The sequence below is a fragment of the Mytilus californianus genome, unplaced genomic scaffold (genome assembly GCF_021869535.1).
Source record: "Mytilus californianus isolate M0D057914Y unplaced genomic scaffold, xbMytCali1.0.p SCAF_18, whole genome shotgun sequence".
NCBI classification, from domain to species: domain Eukaryota; kingdom Metazoa; phylum Mollusca; class Bivalvia; order Mytilida; family Mytilidae; genus Mytilus; species Mytilus californianus.
The window spans coordinates 12,299,841-12,315,758 of NW_026262666.1; the positions used below are offsets into that span (position 1 = coordinate 12,299,841).

Below are 15,918 nucleotides of genomic sequence, written 5' to 3' on the forward strand. Positions count from 1 at the left end.
AGATATTTGGCTATGAAATCTTTGCTTGGCAACCTTCCTTTTACCGGAACATAACAGAAATCAAGTTTCTATAAAAAGGCTATCAATGATAAGAATTAAAACTTATTTTGGGAGGTGGTCAAAAACGCCTCTCAACATTTCTTGTCCTTTATTGATTTGAGAGCAACTCTTCCTGTCTGTATTTTGAATAAAAAAGCACCAAAAATAAATAAAGCTTCCCCTTTTCTGGAGATATAACACCATAATACAAAAAAAATAGTAATTATTTACTATGTTTCTATTGGAGATAAGTAATCCCTGAATTTTGAAATTCGGTAATATCCCCCAGTTTGCAATGCATGATCTGCTGAGAAATACTCATAGTTAGAATTCAAATCATGCAATAAAGTAATAAATCAAAAGGGAGATGCATTTCATCAATCCGCACAATAATGTAAAGTTTACAGGAAATCAGTCCAGGAATATTGAAGTAAGTGCGCGATTGAGAAAAAATTGCCTTAAATGTAACAGTTTAATTTCCTTAACTCCGGAACGACAAACATGAAAATTAAAAAAATCACAAGGAAGCTTCCTTTCATCAATCCCCACAATAATTTAAAGTTTGCAGGAATCAATTCAGGAATACTTGAGTTAGTGCACGATTTGTGAAAAATTGCATTCAATCTGAGGGTCAAATTTCCGCAACACTGGAATGACAAAGCCAAAAATTAAAAAAAATCGAAAGGCAGTTTTCTCTGTCAATTCTAATGTTGTGTTAAGGTTTAGATATCGTACGAAGTGTTGAAGGAAGGACGGACGGACAGACATTGATTAGTATACCATAATACATCCCATCTTCAACAGGCAGGTTTTTTTACATAGTTATGCTTTGAATGTTTGAAGATGTAGATATGAAAATATTCTCTGAAAGAAAACGCGCACTAGTATACATGTATATGTTAAGATTATTTCCCATTCCATGGTTTGTCGTCTACTATCAGTTGAAGACCGGGGACATGTGAGATATTAAAGGTATCAAATGACACCATTTTTGATTTCCGGAAGTCTTCTTGCTTACCTAAGGTTATGTAATAGTTTTGAAGACGTATAAGTACCATGAGGTTCTGGATGGGGGTCCTTCATTTCTGTATTTTTTAATTTTTTGTTTTCCCCAATTTTGCTCTATTCTATTTTTGAGGTCCATGTTTCGGTAGATTTAGACCACTATTCGCTATTCTGTAAACCTCACCCAAACCCTCTATCATTATGTAATCTGTTTTGTAATTGGCAATTATTTTTGTTGTTTTCAATTGTTTTCATAAGACAGTTTTAGTCAAGTGACCTTCTGATAATCACTTTAATTTGATGACAACCTCCTTTTTTCTAAGTAAAACAAAGCTACAGTTTTTATCATGAAATTTCATTAAATAGTATAGTTTTCTGTAAAATATTCATGATCACATATCAGGATTAAAATTGTTATATCGAGAACTGCTTTTTTTTTATTTTCTTGTCACAATTTTGGCAATTATCCGTAAACTTTCTAGTCACTTCACAGTCCTTAAATGCATGAAAATGAATATAATATTGAATTCAATAACACTACTTAAGTATTAACTATAACATTTCAATCCTTTGTTGTTATTTTTCCCCCAAGTTATCTATTAAAATTCGTTTCTGTTCATGCCTTTATACTCCGGTAATAAACAAAAGTTATCAACAGCAACACCAAGAACACAGCGGAGAAACTGATACCAACCACAATGCCCATCATCAGATCATAAAGTCTTTCTGCCTTTATATCTGGATTACCATGATAACTCACTGAAATACAAATAAATACAGTATTTCATGTTTAATTTATTGAATATTTGTCAAGTCTCATATATTCACGCAATAGATTAAAGGGGAAACACTTCTATTATAAAAGATTATTTATACCTTCAAAAAGTGTATTTGATGAAATTGTATTAACAGACAGTTACCGACTCAAATAACGGACTTAAATCTTATATTGAGGAAAATAAGACATCGATAGATATTAATTTCGTCATGTATAAAAAAAAAAGTGTAATAAGTCGTCTAATAATTAACTTCTTCTGACGTCACTGCATCGTAAGTGGCATCTGGAATAATCGGAACGTCCTAAGCAATGACGTCCCCATAATACAATATCAGTTTCAATTACTAGTAATCAGTTGTATGGTCAAGATAACTGCTGACTTTAAAACTTGGATATGTATTTCCAATTTGATATACAATTTTTGAGTACTTAAAGTGGAAGAGTTCGATGTTTTTCTTTCATTTCGGAACAAGACTCTAGATAAAAACTATTAAAACATTGACACCATGAAAAAACAATTACCTAATGTATCGTTTGCACATGCTATATATTCTATCAATACAGAGAACACCAATACAATTTCTCCTAGCCGCGTGGAAAACTCCATGTTTGCTTCTCCGTCAGTCTGAAATATCAAATTCAAATATGTTTTTGTCAGTAAAATATATAGTTAGTGACATTTAGATAAAATAGTAATTGTAGTTCTATAATGATGTAAGCATGTGTTAAATATATATAAACGTCAATTAAAATACTGAATTCCTACTTTATCACACTTCACTCTAGTTCAGTCTGATCAATTTCATATTATATTGTATTTTTGCTTCTTTGGTTATATTTTTTCTTCTTTTTATATTACATTCGTTTTCGTCATTATCAAATGTATTTTGTGTTTATATTTGTGTAGGGAGAGGACGTCACTAATGTTGTTATAACTTTTGTCCAATCCCTTTTGCTACTCTAATACAATTTTTTTTTATTCTGAAATCCAAGAAAGATACTAGTTTGATTCAGAGGTGGAGAAGTAAAATCAACTGTGAAGAATGTTGAAAGTTTAGCGCCGTAAAACGTCAAGGAAACAACCATTTAACTTCAAGTAGGGTTATTATTTTTTTTCTTCATTGCATTGGTTTTAAGATTTTAATAGAAGGAACTTTTTTTTTCAATAGATGAAACTTTTTTTTCAACTACAATCAAACCATTTTTTTCTTTTCTAGTCGAAACAGAAATTTTTATTCAATGCTCAGAAAGTAAAAGGTATTCAATTAAGGTTTCAACTAAAAACAGATTTTTTTTTTTTTGCCAATGGCAATGCTGCGATCGATTATTTTTGTTCTCTTTATAATCGTAATATTTAATTATTTTCACCTCAAATAACCATTATCCTGTCCCCCTTTCCTTTAAGTAAAATGTTTGCTCCCATAATGCTTGTGTTTAAGATTTTCTACAAACGTGTCAAAACCAAGTATAGAATAAGACAGTATGTTCCCAGTTTCTATGACCAGTAATTTCTGTGGTTGTCTAAAACATTATATAATATTGATACAATAACTATACCTTACCAGTATAAGAATAATGAAAGTCAATAAGACAACTATCCATCAGTCCAAATTAAGTAAATATTATATATATATAAACAACTCGTCTAAACATCAGCCCAACAATGTTAGATCTGTAAATTTGCTTTCGCAAATTTTTAGTTCTTCCCTCGCCGGGATTCGAACTCAAATTTACAGATCTAACATTGTTGGTCTGATGTTTAGACGAGTTGTATATACAGAAAGTACACAGCCATGTATCACCATCACTGCTGGTGATCCGATGGATAAACCTGTTGTAGAGTTGTCACTGGTTCAGACGTACTTATATACGAGAGAGAGAGAGAGAGTAACCATAGGTCACCGTACGACCTGTGTCTGTTTTAGAGAAAAAAAAAAATGTTTTTATCCCTAGCGTGTGTCTAACTACCTGAAACGTTAAAACTGCATGTGTTTTTTTTTAATTTTGGGATGTTTTAGACTGTTGCTGTTTGATTTATCGCTTCTTGTATATCAAGTAAATGGAACAATTAACTCTGGGTATTGCATAAGATCAGTGTTCATGTAACGTTATATAAAGCTATAAAAAGGTCCCGAAATGACAAATGTAAAACTATTCAAACGAGAAACTAAAGGCCTGATTTATGTACAAAATAATGAATGAAAAACAAATATGATATACAGCAACAAACGACAACTACTGAATTACAGGCTCGCGACTTGGGACAGGCACATACATGATACAGAATGTGGCGGGATTAGTTTGAGTTTGCTGTCGTTAACATTCTCTCTAACGGTATCAGTTTGCACTGCTTTACTAATAAGTCCTTGTCCGGTATTATAGAGTTGACGTATATTTTTGAACTAAGTTTTATTGAACACTCTTTTGAATCTGTGTTACCTTTCGGTAATTTTAAAGAAGGTCACAGTATACAATTGCCCAAGAAATAAGTTTACTAACCCAGCCACACATGTTCCTTTACTTTAGGAGACTCGTAAGTGATCGTAAGTGGTCTAAACGGTTTTGTTTTTTTTCAGAATTTGGCGTTAATGTCGGATCTTTGGTAGTCTCTGTTGAATTTATTCATTTCTTTTTAAACTCAGGGCAATTTAGAACTTGGCATATGGTAATCGGTAATCACTTGATGAACACCGTGTGTTACTGTAACCTCGACGGATCTCGATCGTGATAGCGTGCTTGCTTCGAGTGCGTAAGCCTGATCGTGGATTCGATCAAAGTGGTATCTGATGCTTCTACGTTTATGTAAATTATGAGTAAGAGCAAAGACTGGTCGGCTTGGAGTTTGAATAATTGGTCCAGTTAGGGTGACATGTATTCCTGTGGACTGTTTCCTTGTGATTTAGCACGATAAAATGAGACTCAGCGTGTCGATCTACACAAATTATTGTTCATATTCATATCGCATTTTCGTCCATATTATTGCCATATATGCATGTTATATTTGCTACTGGACGTTAATTAAACCACCAATATTCCTCATAGTGTAAATTATGTGACCACAAATACCCAGGTTGGTAGAATCTAATTCAACAGTACGACTACGAGACAGTACAACTACAACACACGAGTGAATAAAATAACTGATACAAAAATTTGCCTTTCTAATACATACAGAATAGAAAGAGTTGTCCGTGTATTTATATATCATTATTGATAGATTGGAGCCAGGAGGGAGAAAACAGTGGGAGAAAAGCCAAAAAGTAAGCGAAAACAAGAGAGAACGGTGAAGGCCATGGAGACTGTACCACAGGCACTTGTTTAATCTTGTTTCTATCCATGGGAAGGTCGACTATCCATTGGCATTGATGCAGTACGGTGTATCGTCGTCTCGATACCGTATGTTCCAAGAGCTTTTGAAATAGAAATATTAAAAAGTTATTACATTTACAGTTTTGCAAAAGGGTTCCCTGATACATACACTTCCCTGATTTATCTGATACTAGATCTATGGTAGTCGTTTTAGCCTGTTCAGTAAAAATCTACAGCTCGCCTGTTGACGTAAATATGACGTCACAGTAATGTAAAGGTCTATGTTGATTGTTCACCGATGAAACGAAAGAAAATATTACTAATACACCCAAAAAATAAAGATACGTACGATGCAAGAACGCACTTAATTTTGATAATAACACAAAATATAAATCTGCCTCATCTGAAATTAGTACGCTTTATGAAATGTTCTTTAAACTCAATACATATTAGAGGTCAGTGATTTCTCATCTCGTAATAACTTGAATCAATCTGGATGCGTTTTGTGTTGTTTCACCAGTTGCCAGGACAGCCAGAGGCGGATCTAGGAAGGGGGCAGAGGACCCCTTATGGAGCCAACGTCGCAGTACCCAAATTGCCTCTATTCAGCACTAATCGTACCATAAGAAACCATTTCGAACACTATGAAAAAAAAATAATTAACCGTTTCGTACTATATGGAAAAAAATGCTTTACCATTTCGTACCAATTCGGAAAAAATGCTATATCATTTCGTACCATATGAAAATTGACCTTTGATCATACTTGGCACATGAATAAATATTCAGTTCTAAATATTAGAAATTACATGGGAATATTAGTATGGAATTTATTTTATGAATTTTGAATACATTGTGGTGAGACTCTAATAAAATATTGAATCTGAATCTATATCTATATCATTCATCTATCAAACAAAACCCACTCAGTATTTAAGATGATTGCATAAAAAAATAAACATCAGTAAGTGTTCATGTTATAATGAATAAGATTGCTACAATTAAGAATTAGATGGAGACTTCAATTGGCGCAATCAATGTATGTTCGTTATCTGTTATCTAGTTCGTTACAGCATATATTAATGAACAATTTTAGTTGTGTATTTAGTTATATTTTACACTGGTTTTTGTGTGGAACAATTTCGTTATAACCTTAATAAGTTGCACTTTCGTTTACACTGGAAATGACGACTTTCACTTTTGACAAAAAAATAAACATGAAATGTCTGAAAGGATAAATGTGATGTTTATCGGCGATACAGCAGTTGGAAAAACTTCACTAATAGACTATTTAAATTCGGGCAAACAAGATCCTTTGATTTATTCAACTACTGATGTATTGACCTATACCATAAATTCGGGCAATTCATTGTTGAACATACGTGTTTTTGATACACCTGGACAGAAAATATTTGAGTTAGTATGCCTGAATATATCATATAATGACTAACTTAAGCCTTCACTGAGCATAAGAAGAATTGTATATCTGTGACAATGTCCCTTGCATGATTACTACTGGCTAGACACAGAATCTATATAATCTTAAAATGATTTTTTTTTAAAATTTTTATTAATTATTTAGGAGTTTGACTCTCTGCATTTAGTGCAAGTAGGGATTTCCCTTTAAGCATCGACTCTTGGTGCTTACTGCAAATAGGCTATTTCTCGAATCATGTCTTTCACCGGAAAAGATCGTCAATTACGCACGCCCTTATGACATCATTTACCAGATAGAAGGCGCGTGTATCCCTGCACTATTAAAGTCTGAAGCATTTTCAGGATCATCAATCTGCAGGGTAGTCTAGAAATAATCTATGTTCCGTAAGTACGTAATCTCAATTCCTGTACGACTAAAGGGAGGTTGACCATCGTTAGATTTTAATTTCCCGAATATTTTGTGCAGTATAGTATCAAACTTTTTCACCCGTTTGCTCAACATGTGTTGGAAGTGACGATGCCTACATGTTTGTCAAGTGGTGATGGAAGTCAAATGGCAGATTCAACTTACTACCGTATCTCGGAACTGGCGTATTAGTCATAATATCCTTTATTCAATGTTATTTGCACTAGCTATACCTCATTGTTAGATATTTGGATGTTTTCTGTGTTTTTTTTTTAACATTAAAGTCATTTAAATAGATTTCTCCACAAGGCCCATACTGTTTATTTAATAGTCAACATACACTTATACCTGGTGCACTTGAGTCAATTTCAACATAATATTAATTGAATTGTAATATGTTGTTGTTATTTTGGTGTGTGTGTGTGTTTCTTTTTGTTTGTTTTTTTTATTACATATCTAAAGATTTAGATTGCATTGCATATGTTATCAGAAGTCCATTACTTAAGTCTAGTAATGGACTTCTGATGTTATTGTATATAATGATATTGTTTATATACTATATGCCCCCTGGGGCCCTAATTTGGTGAATACAAACATTCTATTCTATTCTATTCTATTCTATTCTATAATACAGGCGCATTGCTGCAGGTTTTTCCATTGTTTACACTGAATATTTTATTTTCTATTTTTATACCACATACATTCTCGTTTTGTAAGATAAAAATAGAAATACAGCTGCTATAGCTATTTTATTGAATAATCATTGCTTTTTTGACATTACCTGATGAGGTTCCTGACTTGGTACATTTTTGTACATGCACATGAGTATGTGGCTAAGATCACCTAGATTATCTGAAGATCTCTGACAATGTCTGAAGTATAAAATGTTTTCATAATATTACCAGACTAAATATATTTATAGAATAACATATCATGAAACAGTTTGGGGAAAATTCTCATAAATGGATGTTGTTCCCATTTATGGGTATTATAACAAAATTGGGTATCAATTTATTGTGGTAAAAATTAGATTTTGTATTTCATCATAACAGCTGTCATGGCACAAATATTCATATAAATGGAAACATTTTCCCTTTAAGACCATACATGCCATACATGTAGAATAGAATAGAATAGAATAGAATATTTTTATTTTACCAAATTAGGGCCCCAGGAGGGAGGGCATATATAGCATAAACAATATTATTATAAACAATAACATATGCAATACACAGACAATAGATATGTAACCTGTGTTATAAAAACAACAAAATAGAATAATATACTACAGAAAATACACTCAACAAAATAGTAGCAATGTATTATTATTCAATGAATACTATGTTGACATTGACTCAAGTGCACCCGGTAAGTGTATTTTTACTTTGAAAGACAAACAAGAGGCATTAGTCGTTTGTGCGGAGAAATCTCAATATAAAAAAAACAAAAAAAAAAACAATTTAAGCACTTGCACATTTGACTATGAGGTATACTGCAAATAACAAGTTAGTATATTTAATAAAGGATATTTAATATGACTTATCTGCAAAAAGCACCAAGAGTCGGTGCTTAAAGGGAAGTCCCTACTTGTACTTAATGCAGATGAGTCAAACTCCTAAATTATTTAAAATATATTTTAAAAACATATTTTTAAGATTATAGATTCTGTGTCCAGCCAGCAAAGATCATCAAGGGACGGTGCCATAGAATTTGAAATTCTTCTTATGATCTGTGCAGGCTTAACAGGGTATCCAAATTCATATTAAAGAGTTATATTGAAATTAGTTATTGCAGATTATGTTGTCCTTCAATTCTTAGTATCTTCTATATATTTATAAAATGCAAATAGTACATTGGGATCCTCATTATTCATTATCCAAATTAATTTGTTATTAATATTTAAATTTTGAAAGTTTGGACATGATTTAAATATACTTTGCATCAATTCCTCTCTTTTTAATAAATGAGTGTCACATTTAAATAAAAAATGAACTTCATCCTCAACCTCACCAGAGGTGCACCTGAGACAAATTCTGTTTTGTCGAAGAGTACCCTGGTATCTACCAGATTCAATTTGCAATTTGTGAGCAGATATTCTTAATCTAGTTATACATTTCCTTTGCTCAAAATGTCGCATTATTGACAAATTATTTTCAAAACCGAAGTTGCACTTGAATGTTACATAAGTTCGTAGTTTACCATCTTTATGTATATCTAGCTGTTTTTTCCACAATGTAGTATAGTATCCCTTAACAATCTGACCACAGTGTAATTTAAATGTTGAATATTTTTCAGGAATATGCTTTTCTATGCCTGACATTTTTTCCCTTAAAATATGAATCCATGTAGTTTAAATGAGAACTGAATACAAACATAATGGCCTCCAAAAATCCTACTTTTTGAAGGCTGTTAACTTTTATCCTGATAATAATTCACTCATGGTGTCTGTAGGCAAAATGTTGTCCTTTAACCGAATGTTTGCACCATGACAGAAAATATCTGTAAATCCAAAGTTTATATTTTTATCACTGATAATTGATACCCATTTTGGGGTATAATATCCATGAATGAGGATAATACCCATTTATGAGGATCCTCTCCAGCCTGTGAAAAGCATACTGACTTGAATACATGTCAGATATATAGCCTGTTAATGGTCTTCACCCATTTTGATAGTAGCAGGGGCAGGGGGGGGGGGGGGGGGGGTTGTTCCAACCATATGTCCCCATTCAAAAGCATTGATCGTCAAAAAAAATTGGGGGAGTTCTAACCCCCGGACTCCCCCCCCCCCCTGGATCCACCATTGAATAGTGGTATGCATTTTTTTACATGCACTTAGACGATTAATGGGCTATATATCTTACCTATAGTCAAGTCCCTATGGTGAAAAGGAGACATTGGGCATGTCAAGCATGATATGTACATCAGCCAATTAAAAAATTATTAAGGATGTTCGCTCCTCTTGTTTTTCGAATTTTTGCCAGAGGTATTCTGAATCCTCTGGTTTTATCCATGTAGTGCCATTAAAAAAATTCCCCACTAACCCCTACTTTTCCTTTCATAATTTTATTACATATAGTTTTAAAAGCCATATTTGAAAATGCTATAAAATCCTTGTTATTTTTTCATAATTTTTGAAAGAAAAAGGGTGCCAATGTTAAATGTATGAAAAGTCTAGAGAGAATTATTTCCCGCCAAATTTTTAATAGCTTATATCTCGAAAACAAGCACACGAACCCTTAATTTTTTCCTGCTTTTTTAGTTCCATTATTTATATACTATTAGTTTATAACAGTCTTTTAAAAAGCTTGTTATTTTGAAACAGAGTAGTGAACATCCTTAAACCTGAAAAGTTATTTGAATGTCGGCATTATTTCTTTAACAATTAATTGACAAGTGTTTATACCATATATACATATGTCAAGATCTGAATCCCCAAGACTTTTAGCTAAATTGTGAATAAATTTTAAAAACACTTGCCCGCAGAAAAAAAAGAATGCGTAGAAATAGAAGAAAATAAATGAAAAATCCATACCGGGTAAATCCTTCTCTCCCAGAATATCAAATGGGTTTACCCTAAGTTGAATTGTAGAAAAAAACAGATGGGGCTGCTGACTTGGAATGAGTTACAATGTATTTCTATTTTAGCTGATAATTCCTTTTATATACATTGTCTCTTTTTTCAGGCCAAAAGTTATTCCATTTTATCCTACATGTACAGTTTTTGTTTTTGTTTATGACAAAACTTACAGACCAAGCTTGGACAAAATTGGCTATTTGTATAATATCATCAATGACCATGTACATTCTGAGGCGTGTGAATTCTTCCTTGTTGGAAATAAAATTGATGAAAGAGAGAAAGAAGTAGTGAGCAGACAGGAAGGTTTGAATAAAAAGAAACAGTTAAATATGAAATTTTTCATTGAAACTTCAGCAGTAAGTGGAGAAAACATAGAGACTTTATTTAAAGTAATAACTGAGACTGTGAGGAAAAAACAGGAGGAAAAGGGTGGCACAGTGTTTTTGCAAGATCATCAACCTGAAAAGTCAATGTGTCCTTGTTAATCTGTCTCATAGAGCTTTCATTTCATTTAAAGATGTGCAATACATGTAACTTAAAATAATAACAATGTTGTGTTTTTTTATTATTTCCAACAACTTATGTGCTACATCAAAAAGGAAAAAGGAAGTCTTAAAACCTCAGTAATTATAATTTTTTTTACCACTTTTTTTAATATGTTGTCTGAATAGATCTGGATCAAAACTGGTCACAATCATATTCTGTGTTTTACGATGACTGCCATTGTTTTTAAATGTTTTAATGTTGCATATTTATAGTGTCAGTTTAGCCATTCATACTCATTGGAGTCTTTAGTTTTGTCTCAATCTCATAATTTGTATTTAAAAAAGATGAAAATCTAAAACCTATAATTTGTTGTATTAAAATATGTAATAAAACTAAAAATTCATTTTAATATATATGAAACTTTGACCTTAATGAGCAGTTGAGATGTTAGGTTACAGATGAGGGTCTGGGTGGGTTTTACAGAATAAAGAATAATTGTTAATGTCCAAAAAAATATTGAATAGAGAAAAATGAGCAAAAATTCAATAATAGAGAATAGTGGGGTGCAAAAGTATAAAGAAAAACTGTAGAAAATAATAAAATTAAGTAATACAATACTGATAACAGAAATGAACGCTATACAGAATAAAAAAATCATGTAATTACAAAAACAATTAATAGCAAAATTATTTTGATGAACATTTTAATTTTTAAGATAAAAAAAAATGCATGACAAAATTTATAGAATTCAGATACATGTATTAAGGACCCCCATCCAGACCCTTGATAAAACAAAGGGCATTGAAGACTTAAGAACATACAATGTATTTTTTTCTGAATGTATTGGTTACAATTACAGTCCTGTGGATTTATTTTATTCGTTGGATACCAATTTTATGGATTCTGTGAGTACATGTGAACCAAAAATTTAAATGTTGAACGAATGACACATTTTCTATATTGTCGTATGCAGACTTTGGCAAAACCATGACATTAAAACCGCTGAATTAAATATCCACAAAAATGCAATTTTTCCCAAACCATGAAAATAAATGAATCCCCAGTAATGTACTTGTTATTAGTATGTTGTGTATGTGGGCTTATCTGCTTTAAATAGATTCCATTTGCGACTGAAGAGGGTGATATAGGCAAAGGGAACTTAGGACAATAACTAATATATATATATATATATAAATGTTTTATTTATATTTACAGTTGCTCAAAGTAATTTGTCGTCAAAATGATAAGTAATTAAAACAGTAGGAATGCTAGTATGAAATTTGTATTTAAGCATAAAATCTTAGTATCGACTGTTGGGTAAAAAGGGGCCACATCTTATAATATTTGTCGTTTATACCTGATTTATTTCAAATGGTTTTTTAAACTTTTTTTTTATTTTGTATTTATTGATGTGTTTACAAATATATATATGGCTGTTTTATATATAAATTTTTATAGTTGTCTTTTTTAAGGTGCAACCTTTGTCAGATTTCTTTGGTGCTAAAATTAATGATCTGATATTCATTTGAAACATTGGTTTGACAATTGTTTTTATAAAACATATTCAATTGTGCCAACATTTTTTTGATATTATGAAATGACATTTGTTTTTAATTAGATAATTTTTATGAAAGAATTTACCATTTAACAGAGAACAGCTCTTTATTTTATAATACATGTAATGTGTTTAACTTAATATATAGGGATTCCAATAGAAGATTGTATCTTACTTTTTTGCCGATACACATGTGTTTGGTTTAAGTGTTGAGAGTTTCGAATTTCCATTTAATGTTCCCAATTCCTTCAGGATATATATGTATCATATTCTATCAGTCTCTTAAGTTTTTTAAAGATATATCGAGGCACTGATTGATAGGAAAAAAAATTAAAACTGGTGTTGGTTTTAGTTGTTTAAAGTAATATTCGTCGGACATTAAGTAGCATAAATGAGATCTATATTGGTAAAACTGTATGGGTTTTCTCTACTAGGGTTGCTGTTGTCTGTGAAAATATACCAAATTAAAAAAAAATGAAACCCAAATAAAAAACTAGAGACCTTTATGATATATTCAAAATTTGTGTAAAGGAACAAAATGGTAAATTGTCCCCGGGGGAGTTACTTCTAAATTGTCACTATGTTTCTTTGATGCAGAATGGTATTTATTGTCTCACCTGCGACGAAAGTTGCAGTATGCGAGATAACAGTATTACTATCCGGGGGCGGCAACTTTTGTCGCAGAAAGCTCGACATAGGGATAGTGATCAGGCGGCGGCAGCGTTAGCTAACTTCTTAAAAGCTTTATATTTTAGAAGGTGGAAAGTCTGGATGCTTCATACTTTGTAAATGGATGCCTCATGTTACGAGGTTTCCGTCAGTCACATGTCCAATGTCCTTGACCTCATTTTCATGGTTCAGTGACTACTTGAAAAAAAAGTTAAGCTTTTTTGTAATGTTAAATTCTCTCTTATTATAAGTTATAGGATAACTATATGTGGTATGTGCGTACCTTGCAATGTCCTCATGCCCGTCAGACAGTTTTCACTTGACCTCGACCTCATTTTTTTGGATCAGTGAATAAGGTTAAGTTTTGGTGGTCAAGTCCATATCTCAGATACTATAAGCAATAGGTCTAGTATATTCGGTGTATGGAAGGACTGTAAGGTGTACATGTCCAACTGGCAGGTGTCAACTGACCTTGACCTCATTTTCATGGTTCAGTGGTTATAGTTAAGATTTTGTGTTTTGGTCTGTTTTTCTTATACTGTATGCAATATGTCTTCTATATTTGGTGTATGGAATGATTGTAAGGTGTACATGTCTAGCTGGCAGGTGTCATCTGACCTTGACCTCATTTTCATGGTTCAATGGTCAAAGTTAAGTTTTTGAGTTTTGGTCTTTTTTTCTAATACTATATGCAATAGTTCAACTATATTTGGTGTATGGAAATATTTTATGATCTATTTGTCAGTCATACAGGTTTTTTTTTTTACCTTGACCTTATTTTCAAGGTTCATTGCTCAGTGTTAAGTTTTTGTGTTTTGGTCTGTTTTTCTTAAACTATAAGCAATTGGTCAACTATATTTGTTGTATGGAAGAATTGTTAGCTGTAAATGCCTGCCTAGCATGGTTCATCTGACCTTGACCTCATTTTCATGGTTCATTGGTCAATGTTTAGTTTACTTGTTTAATGTTAAGTTTATGTGACAGTTGTAATAAATCTTTATATTTAGGACTATCAACATAATATCAATGATTAGTAAAGAAGGCGAGACATTTCAGCGTGTGCACTCTTGTATTTCAGAAGGTAGAAGACCTGGATGCTTCATACCTTGTGTGCAGATACCTTATGTTACGAAGTTTCTGCCTGCCATATGCCCTTTGTCCTTGACCTCGTTTTCATGGTTCAGTGACTGCTTGAAAAAAAAATATATTTTTGTCATGTGAATTTCTCACTTATTGTGAGTAATAGGATAACTATATTTGGTATATGGGTTCCTTGCAACGTCTACATGTCCTTCAGACAGGGTTAACCTGACCTCGACCTCAATTCATGGATCATTGATCAAGGTTAAAGTTATGTGATTAGGTCCGTTTCTCAGATATTACAAGCAGCAGGTCAACTGTATGTGGTGTATGGAATGATTGTAAGGGGTACATGTCAGACTGGCAGGATTCATCTGACCTTGACCTCATTTTCATGGTTCATTGGTCATTGTTAAATTTTTGTGTTTTGGTCTGTTTTTCAAGTACTGTAAGCAATAGGTCAACTATATTTGGTGTATGGAATGATTGTAAGGTGTACATGTCTGTCTAGCTGGTGTCATCTGACTTTGACCTCATTTTAATGGTTCATTGGTCAATGTTAAGTTTTTGTGTTTTGATCTGTTTTTCAAAACTAATAGCAATAGGTCAACTATAATTGATGTATGGAATGATTGAAAGGTGTACATATCTGTCTAGCCAGAATCATCTGACCTTGACCTCATTTCCATGGTTCATTGGTTAACATTAAGTTTATGATTTTTGATCTGTTTTTCAATTACCATAAGCAATGGGTCAGCTTTATTTGGTGTATGGAATAATTGTTAGGTGTACATGTCTGTGTGACAGTTTTTATCTGACCTTGACCTCATTGTCGATCTTTAAAAATGTTAAGTTTATTTGATATTTGTAGTAAAACCTTTATCTTTGAGACTTTCAACATGAAATCAATGGTCAGTAAAACAGGAGAGCCATTTCAGCGTGTGCACTCTTGTTAACACCTGTCCAGTTTTTTATACCTTTTGCAACCTTTGAAATTTTAGTTGGAATATCTACTTAATATTCTTTATCTTAACACATTTTTTGCATAGTTTTCTAAAATTCTATCTTACCTTTTGTATATTATATGAAGATGATATTATAGATTGTATCATTATAACTATAGTATTAGTGTTTTGAAGCGTTCTTCTGGAAAATATTATTCAAATATTGCATATTTATCATAGTTGTTATTTATAATAAAATACTATTACATTTTGTTGTCATTTAAAATTGGTGTTTTCTCTAGGAAATATTTATGTTGAAATGTGAGTTGCAGAAGTTAACATTTAAACTAGTCAAAAAATGTGCATGGATGCAAATTGGAAATGAACAGATTCGATCAAACATTTTTATTCAAACAACTAAATTGACTATATTTTTAAACATTTGAAAAATTGACAGTTTAAAACACATGTGACAATCCTAGCGCACTTGCCATGTGCAGGTCTAGATCTCATAAACTCAGTGTTGACAGGCTAGTGCTACAGTAGTTAGACTACTTAGTCCACTCGGTCCCCGAGTTCCCTATTAGAATGACTTAATTTTTTCATCAATCTTAGGATCATTTGACCATGA

General features: G+C 32.2%; 2 long non-coding RNA genes across 2 annotated transcripts; one reads left to right on the forward strand and one right to left on the reverse strand.

The window, feature by feature from the left end:
• Positions 1 to 1,214: 1,214 nt before the first annotated feature.
• LOC127726745 (uncharacterized) lies at positions 1,215 to 5,386 on the reverse strand. The gene is made up of 3 exons (XR_007993669.1): positions 5,301 to 5,386; positions 2,345 to 2,447; positions 1,215 to 1,803 (listed from the first exon to the last, which is right to left on the reverse strand). It is a non-coding gene; the product is annotated as an uncharacterized LOC127726745 (long non-coding RNA).
• Positions 5,387 to 6,302: 916 nt separating this feature from the next.
• Positions 6,303 to 15,573, forward strand: LOC127726744 (uncharacterized). Its single transcript, XR_007993668.1, has 2 exons — positions 6,303 to 6,546; positions 10,660 to 15,573. It is a non-coding gene; the product is annotated as an uncharacterized LOC127726744 (long non-coding RNA).
• Positions 15,574 to 15,918: the final 345 nt, after the last annotated feature.